This window comes from Grampus griseus (assembly GCF_964374135.1).
Source record: "Grampus griseus genome assembly, chromosome: 7".
Taxonomy (NCBI): Eukaryota; Metazoa; Chordata; class Mammalia; order Artiodactyla; family Delphinidae; genus Grampus; species Grampus griseus.
This window is the reverse complement of record NC_139001.1, coordinates 81,474,716-81,493,262: the sequence shown is the minus strand read 5'-3', so window position 1 is coordinate 81,493,262 and position 18,547 is coordinate 81,474,716. Positions and strand designations below refer to the sequence as shown.

The window sequence follows — 18,547 nt, the reverse complement described above, 5'->3', positions numbered from 1 at the left end:
GATAAGACAAAAGAGGTGGTTCCAGGTATTTATTTCTAGTTTGTGTTTTGAAGTGAACCAGGCAATATTGATTTTAGGGTGATGATTAGGGTTAGAGTTGTTGAACAAGACATTTGTGGGAAATAAAATGTCGTGAGGTCTGTGCAAGGGAGTAGTAGGAGGTACAGTAGACATGATCCTTAACATCCAGAGTTAGGATTTGGGGATAAAAATTAAAATAGCTAGCATTTATTAACCATTCCTTATGCCTCAGGCACTGTGCTAAACACTCTTCCTATAATATATGTTAACACTCACAACATTCCTATGAAATGAGGATTTTACAGATAAGGAAGCATAAACAAACAGAGATTTAATATCTTGTCCAAGACTATATAACTAGAAAGGGTTAGAGTCAAGATTTGAACCCAGGAGTTCTAGAACCCACCACAGTGCCTGTTTTTGTTTTTCATTGTTAGCAGTTAAAGTAGCAATGTTTAGTTACCTGCCATGTGCTGGCTGCCATAGCAGATATTTGTCTGGTGTAACACCTGTTTTCTAGAAACTTACCCTTTAAGGTTGGACAGTACAGCAGTTCATACGCAGCCACATTTAAGAATTTAAATTTGAATTGCTAAGTTCCTACAGATCATTGTTAATGTTAATTTTATACTGTTTTGTTCTATATTTATCAAAGTTACACATGCACATAGTTTAAAAAATCAAGTAGTCCTACAAGACTTATTTTTAAAAGAAATTAGCAGTTTCCTGTTCTACACCTCCTTTCACCATTTTTCCAATTACCAGAAGCAATCACTTTCAGTTCTTTCTAGGTGTTTCTTTTGGTGTTTATGAAGAACAATATCTCTAAATAAATGATTATATTTCTACTTCTTGATTTTTTTTCAGCTTCACATTTAATCCATTAATTTCCCACTGCTCATGTTTAAAGAAAGGGGGATATCTGGATAATACATAATTGGGGCTTGATGACTGTGCATTCCATAGATCTGACTATGCTGTTTTGTTCAGGAACTCCCAGTGTCAATTTATTGAGAACTTTAATCCAGTTTTTAATCCAGTTAGATTCTCTTTAATCCAGTTAGATTCTCCAAAGAAGAATCTTTCACTCTCCTACCTAGAGGTTATAAGATGCGCTACTAGCATTTTACAAACTAAGTAGAAGAGGACTTGGGATGTCATATTCAAAGTATAAAATTTCATTCAGTTCTGTTTTCAGTAGAGTACTCTGCTGACCAGAATTCTCCAAATTTCCCAGTTTGGGAACCTTCTGTTTTACCGCTCCAAAGAATAAACATTGTCTTCGGCTAGGATGATAGAGGGAGGGGTACTTGTCCAGTTGCAGATGGTAGAGAGGGAATGCAAGAGACTAATTCTTAAACAGACTTCCAACCAGCCTTGCTCTTATTTCTACCTTTAAACTACTTCCATAAGTCTGGGTGCTACCAATTACTAAGTTTCTTGGAAACTGTAATGCAAATAAAACTTTTTCCTGGCTTTATCTCCTACTAGTTTAAGATTTAGTTTGTTTGGATTTGCTAAGTCAGTTAGCTGTAGTCCTTCTGCTGTCTAGTTTCCAAATTTTGGTACTGTCATTCATCCTTCATTCTCTTTTTCTTTCTTGTTTCATGCTTTTTAAGGAAATATTTAATATTATATTGTATTTTAATGTGGTTTTGAAAGGGGATGGAATTAAGTATATGTTCAATCTACCATCTTTAACCAGAAATCAACATTATTATCTACTGAGTAGTTTTTCTTTCTAACATGTGTTAGATTTGAGATAAATACCTTTTTTTTTAATATCTTTTTCAAAAAGACAATTTCTATTTTAAGAAAATGGGAAATTACCATATCCAATTCCTATACTCAGTCTCAGAGTAAGACTTGAAGAGATTGCTGGTTATGTGTCATATATTTTATATTGAATGCTTTTATTATGACACAGGCCTGCTTTCTTCACAGTGTGTGGGGATGTTTAGTACTCCATTGCCCTGGGAACAATAACTAAGAGCCATATATTACAGAGCTCAATATATTAGAGTCAGGACATGGACAAGATTATCAAAATTTCCAAATCAAAAACTGGGCAACATTGTTTAACCTTTAGAGGAAGTAATTGTTTGTTTCATTATCTTACTTAATATATGTATACAGTGATTTTTGGTTATTAAAGACAGTGTCGTGTGTACATTTCATTATTTCACCTAATACAGTATAACATAATTTTTGATTGTCACACTATGTTTTATGAATAAAGATTCAGAGACTCAGAGAAGTTAAGTTACTTCCCCAGATTCTTACAGCTAGTGGGTGACAGAGGTAGAATTTGAACTGAGGATTCACTTACTTCAAAGCTAATACTCTTTGGAAGTGGCCGTGTATAATAAAATTTGGAAATATAGGACCACCGTAAAGTTCCCCAGAACTTGGGGGGAAGTCACAGAAAGGTTGCTATCAAAAACTGTAACCAGCAGAAACCAATGCAACATTGTAAAGCAATTATACTCCAATAAAGATATAAAAAAAAATTGTAACCAGAAAATCACACCATTTATTCTTTGTACATTTTCACACAACCATTTCATTGAATCCTTGTAACAGCCTTATGAGCTATGTAGGTTTAAATCTTATTAAGTGTGTAAAATACCGTTTGCCTGTGTGTGAACAGGATTAACTCACAAACCTCTTCTCCTGGTCCCCCAACCCCATCACTTCCATAGATAAAGGAAAACTTAATCTTACCAGCTGGTAGTAACTTGGTCACTTCTGAGTTAAAATTGAGTCAATTTAGGCTTTAAGATTCTTCTTCTTATCCTCTCCTTCGCTTCTGCTCTTCCCCAAGTTCCTGGGGAGGCTCATATCGTCCTGATATCAGCGGATAAGCATGGGCTTCCACATTCTTCTCTCTGCTTGCTGGTCTCTGCTGAGTTACTCAGGGCCCTTGGCATTTGGGCACCATGTGCCGTCATCCGCTGAGATGTGTTTCCTCTTGCTGGGCCTCTGGACTTCATATACTTAGTCTACTGCTGAGGTTCTTGCTGTGGTCTCCAATTGTGAGGACCAGGTACTCTTCACCCTGTTTCCTCAAACCCCAGTCTCCTTAATGTCTTCCAGATCAGTCTTAGCCACTTTTGCACCCCTCTCATGGCAAAGACTTCAGTAACTTTTCAGACGTTCTGCCACAATGCACTGGTACTCTCTGAATCCAAAGATGTCTTCAGACAAATCCTCCCAGCTACCTTTCTCAGTCGTCATCTTCAGTACTCTACCCTCAGATACCTCAACGCTCTTTTTTGTCTGGTGGACAGTATTTTTTTTCCTTTCCATGGGAAAACACCTGTTGTGTCGTCTTGCGTTCTTATCTACTCTGTAGTTTTTACAGTATAAGCTTTATGAAAATAATATATAATAATGCAGCTCTCTATGTACTGAAGTGATCAATTGACAAAACATATTACATAAAGAAAGCAAGGTATAGAACAGAGTGTATAACCTGCTCCATTTCTGTAAATACATGTATAGATATGGCAATGCATTAAACATTTCTGGAAGAATACATGAGCGGTAGCAGGGATTGCCTCTGGGGAGGGAAAATAGATGTCTGGGGGACAGGACTGGATGGGAAATTTTTCACTGCCTTTTTATATCTCTCAAATTCTATATCATGCAAATAACCTATTCAAAAATAAATAAAAGATAATTATAAAACATTTATAATTTGGCTTCTTCAGTCCTGCCAAGCTCCAGATCATCTGATTCTCATCCACAGACAGAAAGTAGCTCTTTTGGCAAAGCTATCTTTTTTGCCCTTCTCTGCTTCCTGATGTGCCACTCTTTCTTGTAGAACTTTATTGAAGGCTGCATGAAGCAGCAGCCTGCTCCAACATTCTGAATTTTTCCCCTTCATTAGAAGGGAAAACACTTCAGTAGGAAGATGGCCTGAGTCCCAAATATATCAGATGGTGGTTTAGCCACTTTGCTAACTTGCCAGACTAAGAGGGGTCCGCACTACCCGTCACCTGACCTCTTTGGCCAGGCCAAGACTGTATTTTAAGGTCTGTTACTTGCAAGAATTTTTATTATCTGCAGGCCTATCACACTGAATAGATGTTTAATTAATTATGATGCATATAAACGCATGAATGAATAATTTTTATTTACAGGAATAACCCACCTAATTTTAAATGTATTAACTAATAGGGATTTTAAAAGTCTGTATTTTAAATTTCCCAACTGTTCAGTAATTATAGCTGTCTTTTTTCCCCCTGATTCCAAGATCCACTCAAGGATCATGCATTGTATTCAGTTGTCATATCCATTTAACCTCCTTTAAACTTAAAAAAAGAAAAATTCCCAGCCTTCTTGTGTCATGTTGTTGACATGTTTTAAAAGTCTGGGCAAATTGTTTGCAAGATGTCCCTTAATTTAGATTTTTCTGATTTTTTTTTGATTATTAGATTGAGATTAAACATTCTTGGCAAGAATATTCCATTGGTGATGTTGTGCTTTCTCAAGGTATCATATCAGGTGTAAGAGGAGATTAGTAACACAGTAGAAAAGCACACTACTATGGTTTGATGGAAGATCCAGTTTGAGTTTTTCAATTCTACTTGCTTTAACTTTACACTAAACAGGTAGTTTCTAAGTGGTTTGTACTTAAATAGACCAGGTAGCAGGAAATAGTATTATATCCAGTCCATTTGCTATCATTTTGGAACAACAAAAAGTTGCCTTTTTAAATTTATCAGTTCTTGTGAGTTTGTAACAGTTTGGGGAGCTCTGATAAAATCAACTTTCTGATTTGCAAAGCGGAGGGCCAGGTGGTAATAATATCCATTCATAGCACTGAAGTGAGAATTACTTGAGATGTTAACAGAAGTAAAATATCACTGAAAGTAATATGCTCTGTGAAGAGTCTCTATTAATATAATCAACCCCACTCAGGTATTTCTCTTTAAAAACCACATATATGGCATACACTATTGTTATTGTATCTGACACTGTTGTACTTTATGAATATTAATCTTTATAATGACCCTTCTACTTGGGTACTGTTATTATCCCTATTTACAGATGAGGAAACTAAGGCACAGAGAGGATAAGTAACGTTCCCAAGGTCATATAACAAATAAGTGGTAATGGGGGACTTCCCTGGTGGTCCAGTGGTTAAGACTCCACGCTTCCAATGCAGAGGGCGTGGATTCAGTCCCTGGTCGGGGAACTAGATCCCGCATGCATGCCGCAACTAAGAAGCCCACATGGCACAACAAAGGTCCCTCATGCCACAACTAAAACCCAATACAGTCAAAAGTAAATAAATAAAATGGTTAAAATGGTAAATTAAAAAAAAAATAGGACTTCCCTGGTGGCACAGAGGTTAAGAATCCGCCTGCCAATTCAGGGGACGCGGCTTTGATCCCTGGTCCGTGAAGATCTCACATGCTGCAGAGCAGCTAAGCCCATCCTCCACAACTACTGAGCCTGTGCTCTAGAGCCCATGAACCACAACTACTGAGTCCGCTTGCCACAACTACCGAAGCCTACGCGCCTAGAGCCCATGATCTGCAACAAGAGAAGCCACAACAATGAGAAGCCCACGTACCGCAATGAAGGGTAGCCCCCGTGCACCGCAACTAGAGAAAGCTTGCACACAGCAACAAAGACCCAATGCAGCCAAAAATAAATAAATAATTTTTTTTTTTAAAGTGGTAATATTTCCAACTGTTTTTCTGTGAGACCCCACTTGAAAACAGGCAGCAGCCTATATAGCTGCAGTGTGTACTTAAGGATAATTTACATTCCTTTAAATAAATGTGTGTGTCTATGTTATTTCTGTTACAGAGAGAAGAGGTACTCCTTTATAGGGACTCGTAAAGACACAGAGCATCTAGAGATTTACTGCCTCCATTACACTGCTGGGTCTCACAGCACATGTTATGTTTTTATCAGTTTCTCTGCAGAAGGTAGGAGTTGTTTTCTCTGCATGAATTCTTCATATAATTATAGTTATCTTGTCTGTGAACTTAATATTTATTGAATATGAAAAACATCTGACATCTATAGATTAAAATGCCAATTGGGAGATTGGGATTGACATATATACACTAATATGTATAAAATGGATAACTAATAAGAACCTGCTGTATAAAAAAATAAATAAAATTCTAAAATTCAGAAAATAAATAAAATGCTGGACTTCTCGAAATAGTTGACATACAAACACCTCTAAAGAATATTTCTATTATAAAATTAATACATATTTATTGTAAAAAAAAAAGAAGACAATATGGAAAAGTAGAGTAATCTTACCACCTTGAGATAAGTACTTTTTATATGTTATCATGTTTTTCTGAATTTATTGATATGTCTATATGATGCATAATAATACATATATAATTATGCATTATGTATTATTATATACATATGTACATATATTATGACTAAAAATAATAGAATATAAATGCTCCTTGGCTAGAATGCTTCTTTTTTAATTTTTTTAAATTTAATTTAATTTTATATTAGAGTGTAGTTGATTTACAATGTTGTGTTCATTTCAGGTGTACAGCAAAGTGATTCAGTTATACATATACCTATATCCATTATTTTTCAGATTCTTTTCCCATATAGGTTATCACAGAATATTGAGTAGACTTCCTTGTGCTATACAGTAGATCCTTGTTGATTGTCTACTTTATTTATAGTACTGTGTATATATCAATCCCAATCTCCCAATTAATTCCTCCCTACCACTTTCCCCCTTGGTAACCATAAGTTTGTTTTCTACATCTGTAACTCTGTTTCTATTTTGTAAATAAGTTCATTTGTATCATTTTTTTAGATTCCATATATAAGCGATATTATACGATACTTGTCCTTCTCTGTCTGACTTACTTCACTCAGTATGACAATCTCTGGGTCCATCCATGTTGCTGCAAATGGCATTATTTTGTTCTTTTTTATGGCTGAATAATATTCCATTGTATATATGTACCACATCTTCTTTATTCATTCCTCTGTCGATGGACATTTAGGCTGCTTCCATGTCTTGGCTATTGTAAATAGAGCGGCAGTGAACATTGGGGTGCATGTATCTTTTCAAATTATGGTTTTGTCCAGATATATGCCCAGGAGTGGGATTGCTGGATCGCATGGTACTTCTATTTTTAGCTTTTTAAGGAACCTCCATACTGTTCTCCATAGTGGCTGTAGCAATTTACATTCCCACCAACAGTGCAGGAGGGTTCCCTTTTCCCCACACCCTCTCCAGCATTTATTGTTTGTAGACTTTTTGATGATGGCCATTCTGACTGGTGTGAAGTGATAACTCATTGTAGTTTTGATTTGCTTTTCTCTAATAATTAGTGATGTTGAGCACCTTTTCATGTGTTTGTTGGCCATCTGTATGCCTTCTTTGGAGAAATGTCTATTTAGGTCTTCTGCTCATTTTTTGATTGGGTTGTTTGTTTTTTTGTTATTGAGCTGCATGAACTGTTTATATATATTGAAGATGAATCCCTCCCTGGTCACTTCATTTGCAAATCTTTTCTCCCATTCTGTGGGTTGTCTTTTCATTTTGTTTATGGTTTCCTTTGCTGTGCAAAAGCTTTTAAGTTTCATTAGGTCCCATTTGTTTATTTTTGTTTTTGTTTTCATTACGCTAGGAGGTGGGCCAGAAAAGATCTTTCTGCAATTTATGTCAGAGAATGTTCTGCCTATGTTTTCCTCTAAGAGTTTTATACTTTGCCACCTTACATTTAGGTCTTTAATCAATTTTGAGTTTATTTTGTGTATGATGTTAGGGAGTGTTCTAATTTTATTATTTTACATGTAACTGTCCAGTTTTCCCCACACTACTTATTGAAGGGACCATCTTTTCTCCATTGTATATTCTTGCCTCCTTTGTCATAGATTAGTTGACGATAGGTGTGTGGGTTCATCTCTGGACTTTCTATCCTGTTTTATTGATCTATGTTTCTGTTTTTGTGCCATTACCATATGGTTTTGATTACTGTAGCTTTGTAGAATAGTCTGAAGTCAGGGAGCCTGATTCCTCCAGCTCTGTTTTTCTTTCTCAGGATGCTTTGGCTATTCAGGGTCTTTTGTGTTGTAAAATTGTAAAAAAAAAATTTCTAGTTCTGTGAAAAATGCCATTGTTAGTTTGATAGAGATTCCATTGAATCTGTAGATTGCCTTGGATAGTATAGTCATTTTGATAATATTGATTCTTCCAAACCAAGAACATGGTATATCTCTCCATTTCTTTGTGTCATCTTTGATTTCTTTCATCGGTATCTTATAGTTTTCAGAGTACAGGTCTTTTGCCTCCTTAAGTAGGTTTATTCCTAGGTATTTTATTCTTTTTGATGTGATGGTAAATGGGATTGTTTCCTTAATTTCTCTTTCTGAACTTTCGTTGTCAGTGTGTAGGAATGCAAGAGATTTCTGTGTATTAATTATGTATCCTGCAACTTTACCAAACTCATTGATGAGCTCTAGTAGTTTTCTGGTAGCATCTTTAGGATTTTCTATGTATAGTATCATGTCATCTGCAAACAGTTTCAGTTTTACTTCTTCTTTTCCGGATTTCTTTCTTTTTCTTCTCTGATTGCTGTGGCTAGGACTTACAAAACTATGTTGAACACAAGTGGCTAGAGTGGACATCTTTGTCTTGTTCCTGATCTTTGAGAAAATGCTTTCAGTTTTTCACCATTGAGAATAATGTTGCTGTGGGTTTGTCGTATATGGCCTGTATTATGTTGAGGTATGTTACCTCCATGTCCACTGTCTGGAGAGTTTTTATCATAAATAGGTGTTGAGTTTTGTGAAAAGCTTTTTCTGCATCTATTGAGATGATCATATGGGTTTTTTTCTTCAGTTTGTTAATGTGGTGTATAAATTGATTGGTTTGTGTATGTTGAAGAATCCTTGTGTCCCTGGGATATATTCCACTTGATCATGGTGTGTGATCTTTTTAATGTGTTGTTGGATTCGGTTTGCTAGTCTTTTGTTGAGGATTTTTGCGTCTACGTTCATCAGTGATATTGGCCTGTAATTTTCTTTGTTCATGATATCTTTGTCTGGTTTTGGTATCAGGATGATGGTGGCCTCATAGAATGAGTTTGGGAGTGTTTGTTCCTCTGCAGTTCTTTGGAAGAGTTTGAGAAGGATTGGTGTTAACTCTTCTCTAAATATTTGAATAGAATATAGAATTCACCTGTGAAGCCATCTAGTCCTGGACTTTTGTATGTTTGAAGTTTTTAATCACAGTTTCAATCTCATTACTTGTAATTGGTCTGTTCATATTGTCTATTTCTTCCTGGTTCAGGCTTGGAAAGTTGTACCTTTTTCAGAGTTTGTCCATTTCTTCTAAGTTGTCCATGTTATTGGCATATAGTTGCTTATAGTAGTCTCTTTTGATGCTTTGTATTTGTGGTGTCAGTTGTAACTTCTCCTTTTTCATTTCTAATTTTATTGATTTGAGTCCTGTCCCTTTTTTTCCTGATGAGTCTGGCATAAGATTTATCAAATTTGTTTATCTTCTCAAAGAAACAGCTTTTAGTTTTATTGATCTTTGCCATTGTTTTCTTCATCTGTATTTCATTTATTTCTGGTCTGATCTTTATGATTTCTTTCATTCTACTAACTTTGGGTTTTGTTTGTTCTTCTTTCTCTAGTTGCTTTAGTTGTGTTTTTAGGTTGTTTATTTGAGATTTTTCTTGTTTCCTGAGCTAAGATTGCATTGTTATAAACCTCCCTTTCAGAACTGCTTTTGCTGCGTCCCATAGGTTTTGGATCATTGTGTCTTCATTGTTGTTTGCCTCTAGGTATTTTTTTATTTCTTTGATTTCTTCAGTGATCCATTGGTTGTTTAGTAACATTGTTTAGCCTCCATGTGTTTGTGTTTTTTACAGTTTTTTTCCTATAATTGATTTCTAATCTCATTGAGTTGTGGTCAGAAAAGATGCTTGATATGATTTCAATTTTCTTAAATTTACCAAGGCTTGATTTGTGGACCAGGATTTGAACTCACCTGGAGAATGTTCCATGCTCACTTGAGAAGAAAGTGTATTCTGCTACTTTTGGATGGAATGTCCTATCAATATCAATTAAGTCTCTCTCGTCTAATGTGTCATTTAAGGCTTGTGTTTCCTTATTGGTCTTCTGTGTGGATGATTTGTCCATTGGGGTAATTGGGGTGTTAAAGTCCCCCACTATTATTGTGTTACTGTCAGTTTCTTGTTTTATGGCTATTAGCATTTGCCTTATATATTGAGGTGCTCCTATGTTGGGTGCATATATATTTACAATTGTTATGTCTTCTTCTTGGATTGGTCCCTTCATCATTATGTAGTGTCCTTCCTTGTGTCTTGTAACAGTCTTTATTTTAAAGTTTATTTTGTCTGATTAAAAAGCTGCTACTCCAGCTTTCTTTTGGTTTCTATTTGTATGGAATACCTTTTTCTATCCCCTCATTTTCAGTCTGTATGTGTCCCTAGAGCTGAAGTGGGTCTCTTTTAGACAGCGTATACATGGGTCTTGTTTTTGTATCCATTCAGCCAGTCTTTTTCTTTTGGTTGGAGCATTTAATCCATTTACATTTAAGGTAATTATTGATATGTATGTTCCTATTGACGTTTTCTTAATTGTTTTGGATTTGTTTTTGTAGGTCTTTCTTCTTCCCTTTCTCTTTTGTTCTCTTCTCTTGTGATTTGATAACTATCTTTGGTGTTGTGTTTGGGTTGCTTTTTCTTTTTGTGTGTTATGTATTGTAATTTTTTGGTTTGCTGTTCCCATGAGGTTTTGATATAGCAGTCTATACGTATACAAGGTTGTTTTATGTTGCTGGTCTCTTTCCCACCTAGGGAAGTTCCTTTAACATTTGTTGTAAAGCTGGTTGTTTTTGTTTTATGTACTTACTTTTTGCCATATAAAGTTAGCATTTTTATGAGGTTAAATTTGTCATCTTCCTCATGGGTTCTGGTTTTGGTGTCTGCTGGTCCATTGGCTTTTTTTTTTTTTTTTTTGAACTGTGTATATTACGGATGGTTTTAAACACAGAGTATTTGGCAGAATAGTATAATGAACCTCCATGTACCTCAGTCTGGCTTCAGTAATTAAGAACTCACAGCTAATCTTGTTTCGCTTATATCGTCTGTATTATTTTGAAGCAAATTCAGATATTAAATCATTAAGTACTTCAGTATGCACACTGACTTTAAAGGTATTTTTAACTAACCTGTATTTTACATCTGCCATAGTTTGTCTTGCTGGAATCACTGACTTTCACTACAAGATACTTATAATGTTAAACCAAACATCAGCATTAGTTAAGATTATTGTTACATAATTTAGGATTTTAAAATAGCCTCTATGAGAATTTAATTATACTGAATACTTATGTTACTCCTCTCGCATTGATTAAATATACATATCTGTATGATATCCGTATAACTTTTTTGTTACTAAAGTTATATCTTTCTTTTTTAACCAAATCCTGTTCTTTTAATCATTTTTTTTTTTTTTTAGATGTTGGGGGTAGGAGTTTATTAATTATTTATTTTTGCTGTGTTGGGTCTTCATTTCTATGCGAGGGCTTTCTCTAGTTGTGGCAAGTGGGGGCCACTCTTCATCACGGTGTGCGGGCCTCTCACTATCGCGGCCTCTCTTGTTGTGGAGCACAAGCTCCAGACACACAGGCTCAGTAGTTGTGGCTCACAGGCCTAGCTGCTCCGCAGCATGTGGGATCCTTCCAGACCAGGGCTTGAACCCGTGTCCCCTGCATTAGCAGGCAGATTCTCAACCACTGCGCCACCAGGGAAGCCCCTAAAGTTATATCTTAATAAAAAGCTTCAGCTTCCTTTTTTACTAAAGTTATGCCTTATTAGAATCTATAACTCTTCTTATACCATGATATAAATTTTATTTTCCTGTCCTCAGAAGGCACTATCCTAAATTGTGAATTATGTTACTATATTAAAAAGACTTTCCAAGCCTTTTGAGTAAAACTTCGTATACGCCTCTCCAGACACATAACAGGGTTTGTTTTGTTTTTTTTTTAATCCGTGGATTAGATAGAATTTCATTTGTTATATGTGGTTAATATCTGATTAGTTTTCGAGCTATCAGTTCAGAAGAAAGCAATACCATCTTAAGGCCTTCTTTGGGGTTTGATACTGAATGTAAAAGTTCATCATAAGAAGTTAAGAAAGTATCTCATGATTACTAATGCCAGAAAGAGTACAGAATATCATTAGACATGATTCTTATTCAAAGAAGAAGGATAAAAAAACCAGAGTTAGTCTCAACTGGAAATAAGATTGTCAATACATATCAAATGCAGAGAAGGAAAATAAATCTGAACCTTCATCACAGCTAAGTAATATCATGTAAGTTTTTATAGTTAAGAGACTCCTTTAGGTTAATATTGCCAGATTATTTCATTTTATAAATGAGAAAACAGAAGAGCAGAGAGCTTAGCTGAAGCTTATCCAAAGTCACAAGAATGTTTCTTTATCCAGTTTTCTCAGAAGATATTTAAGAAGTATTATAAATAAAAGGTTCTAAAAAGTTATCATTATTAGCAATAATAACAGTTATTCAGTGCTTACTATGTAGCAGTCAATCTACTAAATACTTTGAATTATTTATTTCATTTAATCCTTACAGTGTGCTTTGAGGTAAAATCTTTTATTATCCCCTTTTACAGAGGTAAGGAATCTGACTCTAACCCAGGCAGCCCGAGACACATAGCCCTCACTCTTAATTGCTGTTATTCAGAGAAGAGACTCCTAAATGTTATAATCAGTAAGAAATTGTATTTCTCTATCAACTAAAGTAGACAGAGTTACTGGAAGAACAGAGAGAGGATTCCAGCAGTCAATCCTAGAGATAAAGCAGGAATGGAAAGTTTTGGCAAGATAGATGGCAAGAAATTACATCCTAAGGAAAAATAATGTGAAAGGTCTAATTAAAGAAATTTGTGGCATGATTTGACTCTAGATTATTCCCTTATTTTCAGGGAATGCTGCATCCCTCAATTCATTTTTGCATTTATAAATTTTATTTTGGTTTTCAAATAAAGGATGGCTTATCTTTTTCATAAATTAATGAAGAAAGCAACACCCAAAACGTGTTGACTGTTGCTCTAGGTTTTAATGTTTGCTGCAGTTCGTGTCTAAAGGTGCACATGAATTAAGCAAAAAAAATGAAATCATGAAAGAAGAAAGAATTTTTTTTAATGAATTTGCAAGTTTAGTTCTAAGTAGCAATCACAGTTTTAGCTTGAGGCTTTTCTGGGTGATTGTGAATAATGATTAGGTGAGATTACAAACCCCAGGCAAAGCCCGAGGACATTAATCCTACTAGACAGTCATTTATCCTCAAAATAAATGGTCCTTAGTTTGTGGAGTATTGTTTGAAATACCAGAAGGAATCAAGACTTGAGTCTGTCATTTTATCCCAAGGGTCATCTCAGGAGTCTGAAGCTTAAATGTTAAGATAAATGTTAACCAAAATGAAAACCGTTGGCAGGCTTTTCATTTACTGTTGCTTTATTTTATTTTTACTGCTTTGGGGTATGTATTTTTATTTACCCTCAGATGGAATTATGTATTAAAAAATTGTAACCCCAAGAAAGTAATATCACTATTGAAAATTGTGTTCAACTGTGTAGAGCATCTATTCAGGGGAAATGGGTAAGATTTTTTTTAAAAAGATAATAAATTCCACCTCTCATTTTTATTAGATTTTCATGGAAATTTATGTTTGAGAGAATTCTGATTTACTACTCTTTGCTAAAAACATTCTTCTAGCCCGATCTTATCATGTAAAATTATGAACTGGTTAGTGTGGCTATTTTGAAAGCCCTGAAGTTTTGAATTCGTGGATAATTATGTATTTTCAATTACCAAAATCTCCATTTCCTTCGATCCTTATAGCTCTTTGCTCTAACTCTTCTCTAAAAACTTTGTGACTTAAGTTCTTAAAATTAGTCCACCCTCTTTTAAAACATATTTACATAATAGATAGTAAGAGGGAGGAAATTAACAAACTAAAACATTTACTTAACTCACCCAATGTATGGAATAATAATGATGATAATACTAATAAAAAGGGTAGTGTTCTCGTAATCATCTAATAACATGAAGAAGGGTAACGAGGCTTTATATAGGGTTTACTATATGCCGGTCACTATTCTAATTCACATTCTAACTCAAAACTCCATTATTATCCCCAATTTTAAATGAGGAAACTGAGTCAATAAGAGATTAAATAGTAAGTAGTAAATTTGGGATCAGAAACCTGAACCAGGGCTTGAGGGAGCCACAGTAGAAAATTCTCAGTCCTACATGGCCTCACATCAATACATATAAGGCTTTGTACTGGGAACATAGCGGTAAATGAGGTAGGCACAGTTCCTGATTTCATTAAACAGAAAATTACACAATTTATTTCATTTCCACATTATAAGGTAATGCAAGAACATATGTAGGGACCTCATATAGTCTGGGAAAATCAGGCAAAGGATCTCTGAAGAAGGGGCTTTTTGGCTAAGATCTGAGGGATGAGTAGGATCCACAAGGTCAGGTGGAAATGGGGAGTAGGATAGGCAGGGGCCACACTGTGACTTTTATGGGCCCTAGACACTTTTGCCTTCATGGGCCCCTTCCTCCATAAGAATATTAAAAATTGTATTTTGTGATTATACTGGTATGAAGACAAATATGTTAGTATTATATACTAAAACATTTTCTTTCAACGAAAAGTGTTTTTTTTTTCCTTATTTTAATAGAAAGTAAAACATTTTCATGGACTCCTAAAAATATTTTGGGCCCTAGGCACTTGTGCCCGCTGTACCTAATGGATAAGTCAGCCTGGAGGTGAATATTGGGCCAAACATTTCAGATGGAAGGAACAGCATAGGGACTTGCTTGCTCAGGAAACTGAAAGGGGGCCAGTGTGCAGGTGAGGGAGGCATGAAGTGAGGCTGGTGAGGCAGACAGGGCCCTGTAGGCAGTGTTGTTTATCCTAAGAGCTTCCAAACGGTGTGTGTGTGTGTGTGTGTGTGTGTGTGTGTGTAGGTGGGTGTGCTTAAGTCAAATTAATATATGCACATGGTTAAAATCAGTAGTTCTTTGGTTCCCCTTTTCCCACTGACGCCTCACTTCTCTTTCCACTTTTCCTTCTGATATTTATCTTCATTTATCCAGGTAAAAGTAATTTGCTTCCACCTCAGATTTTTTAATTTATCACTTTTAGGCATCATATAGTAACACGCACACACATACACACACAAATAAAGAGGCATTATAAATTCACTCACTTAACCCTACCCCACCTCTACCTTTTCTCTGTCATTCTTCATTTGGTTTTATCTCTGTTTTGGGTTTCTCTGTTGTAACTGTGGATACAGCAGTATACCTTTATAATATCTTTATTTCTTATCCCATTAACTGTAGATGCTGCTTTGGGATTGTTCCCTCTAGCAGATGAGGATAAGTGTGTCCACATTCTCCATGGTTCTGTTCTCAGTTCCTTCATTTTTGTATTTCTAAAATTGATGCCATTTACATCTATTTTATAACCATAATTAAGCATTTATATATTATTGTGTGAAAAGTGCCTTTGCATTTTCTGTTCCCACCACCTGGAACATCCATTCACCCACAAGACCACATTGACTGTTCCTGCCCTTCCTTAAGTTCTTGACCCAAGTGACAGCTGCTCTAAGTAGGGCTGTTCCTGACCATCTTATCGGAAATAGCAACTCCCCTACCTAGGATTCTTGTTTTACTGTCTGTTGTATTTTTCGCTGTAGCACTTATTGTTAATACAAATCATATATTGTATTTCACTTAATTTTTAAAATTATTGTCATTCTCCCTGTCCTTGACTACAGCTTCAAGGAGACAAGGATTATCTACTTTAATTTCTTTGATTTTTTTGGTTTACTATTTTTCCCCTCACTTTTATAATCTCAGTGGCTAAAATAGTGCCAGATACAGAATCATTTGAATTAATGATTAATTATAGTCCCAAGTAGTCTTCTTTGGTTATATTCCCTTACTTAGGCCAATTTTCAGTTTTCTTAAAATTTCTAATTGCCTATTTTTGTTTTTCTTGCATTGTTTTTCTTTGTCATATTCCCAGTTCTTTCCAACTCTTCATTATGTGAAACATTCTGGGCATCTCTTTTTGTTTTTGTTCTTTTCCCTGGGAGCTGCTCTTCTAGATCCTTACATCCTTTGGCTGCACAACTGTCATCCTAAGGCTTCCCTTTCCTCCTCAACCCACATTTTTTCTCTTTTTCGTTGTACATCCTCCTTTAATGAAGCATATCCCTTAGCAACTTTCTAAGAAAGAATATATGGATGATAAACTTTCTGAACTTTCACATGTTTGAATGTTCTTTATTTTATTCTCACTAGAAGTGTATCCAGGTTCTAACATCAGAAGGTGCAAGCGTGGGAGCAGGGCCTGACTGGGAAAAAGGGGAGAAGTGGGGTTTGTGCATCAGTATTGGAGAGGGAGAAAAAGCATTAAAAGGTGCCACGTTCGACTACTTGCCCTACGTGAGACACAGTCTAAAAACTGACATTTTGTGCCACTTCTACAACTGACTTTTTATAATAGTCTTAACAATCATTGTGTTAAAAATTGTAGAAAGGGTACCGACTTTGAAGAATGTGCTGAGGATAAGCAGTTGCTGCCTATCTAACTGCTTGCCGTCTGAATTGTAGGTTGTCTGGGATTCTAGGGTACAAATCATTTTCCCACTGAACTTGGATGGTGATGCTCCACAATCTTTTAAAATTTATTTACACCAGCCTGAGTTGGTCCTTTGTAGCTCATCTGTTCTTTCCTTCTGGTAACTTTTGGGGTCCATTCTTGTTTTTCTTGGTGTTTTCAGTTCCCAATGATGTGCATGTTATAGGCTTTTTTCTGTTCATGTTGTATTCAGTGAGCACTTTCATCTGAGGAGTTTAATCCCTAGAAAATCATCTTGTACTATTTCTTTAGTAATGTCCTTCCTTTTTTTCTTTTTTTTCTTCTTGTTCTTTCCTTCTGTAACTGTTGTTATTCTGTGAAGGACCACATGAGCTGAACATCTAATGTCTCTTCTTTATAATAATATTTTCTATTTCTTTTTAAATCTATTTCCAGGCAATGCTCTCAATTCCTAAAACCAAACCAAAAAAAGAGATTCATAGGAGGGTTGAAATATAAAATTATGTTTTCATTTTCCAAGAGTCTTTCATATTCTCTGGGAGTTTTGTTTGTTTGTCTTTGTTTGTTTAAAGATGAAGAGGGTAGTGATTAAGAGCACAGATTTTGGAGCCAGACTGAGCTTGAATCCCTGTCTCCCACTTAGTAACTCTGTGACCTTGAGCAATTTTAAATTATCTGTCTCTGTCCTAATCTGAAATGGGGATAATAATAGTCTGCTTATCTCAGAGTTCTAAGGATTAAATGAGTTTGTAAACATAAAACGTTAAGAATAAAATCTGGAATGTAGTAAGCCTTATATGTATTTGCTATTATCGTTACTATTATAATCATCTCTAATATTATTTTGTGTATGATGTCTGCTCACTGTCTCTGAGGATGCTAGCTAGAGTTCTTTTTAAAATTCATCTTTTTTCCCTAAGTTACCCATTGCCTCCAATTCAGCTTCATTGTTCTGTTTGCTTTTTGGTTTTTTTTTCCTCTTTTTTATGCAGGAAGCTTTCTTTAAATATCTGGTAATTCTTGGATACAGGTTCATATATAACAGTGAGGAAATAAACAGCTGATTGGGAGCTTTGCATACAAAGGCAGCTTTTCCTGATTTCAGGTGTTTAGGGTGGCTAGGACAGAACCCATTCATTACAATCGAGAGTCCCTAAATGCCAGAGATAAAAGCTATTCATAGGATTGATTTTCCCCAAGAGGAGCCCTTTGATTATTTCTTTAGGAATGCCTTGCTTCAGTGGATGTGGGTGCCAGCTGTTCCTTATACAAACCTTAAATTAATCCCCCCGTTTTCAGCCCAACCTCTCACTGCTGCTCTCATTGCTGCCCTCTCACTGGGCATCCGCGAGCCTTTGAACCTCTCTGTAGTTCTACAGATTGATGGGTCCGATCTTAGCTTTTGCCACTCCATGTCTACTGTAGGCTGAGGTTTCCTGTGCTCCACCGCAGCATTTTCCTCTCTGTATTTTCCTGTTCACATTAATTTTTTGAAATCTCTTATCTGTTGATGGTCTGTCCCCCATACATTGTGGTGTCACTTATTTTTTATTCCTTTACTATCATTTTAGTAGGTCTTAACAGAAGTAAAAACATGTATGGTCTACCTCCCATCTTTAACTAGCAGTCATTGAATGTTCGTAAGTAGAAAAATGACCAGATCAAATGTCATTTGAAGTATAGCAGCATAAACTAACAGACTAAGTTTTCCTGGATATAATTATGTGATGCTTATAGCACCTAGCACATGATAGATAATAAAACTAGTTATTAAAATAATGACATAAATATATGTTCTTAGACATAAATAGATCAA

The 18,547-nt window shown here is 35.6% G+C and overlaps 1 protein-coding gene across 3 annotated transcripts in view; it reads left to right on the top strand.

Moving 5' to 3' along the window:
• Window positions 1–5,850: 5,850 nt before the first annotated feature.
• Window positions 5,851–18,547, top strand: part of MBD5 (methyl-CpG binding domain protein 5) — a 143,641-nt gene continuing 130,944 nt past the window's right edge. For all 3 annotated transcript variants that reach the window (XM_082658880.1, XM_082658881.1, XM_082658879.1), the window contains exon 1: window positions 5,851–5,966. The gene's annotated coding sequence lies outside the window, so the exon portion shown is untranslated. The remainder of the gene's footprint in view (window positions 5,967–18,547) is intronic.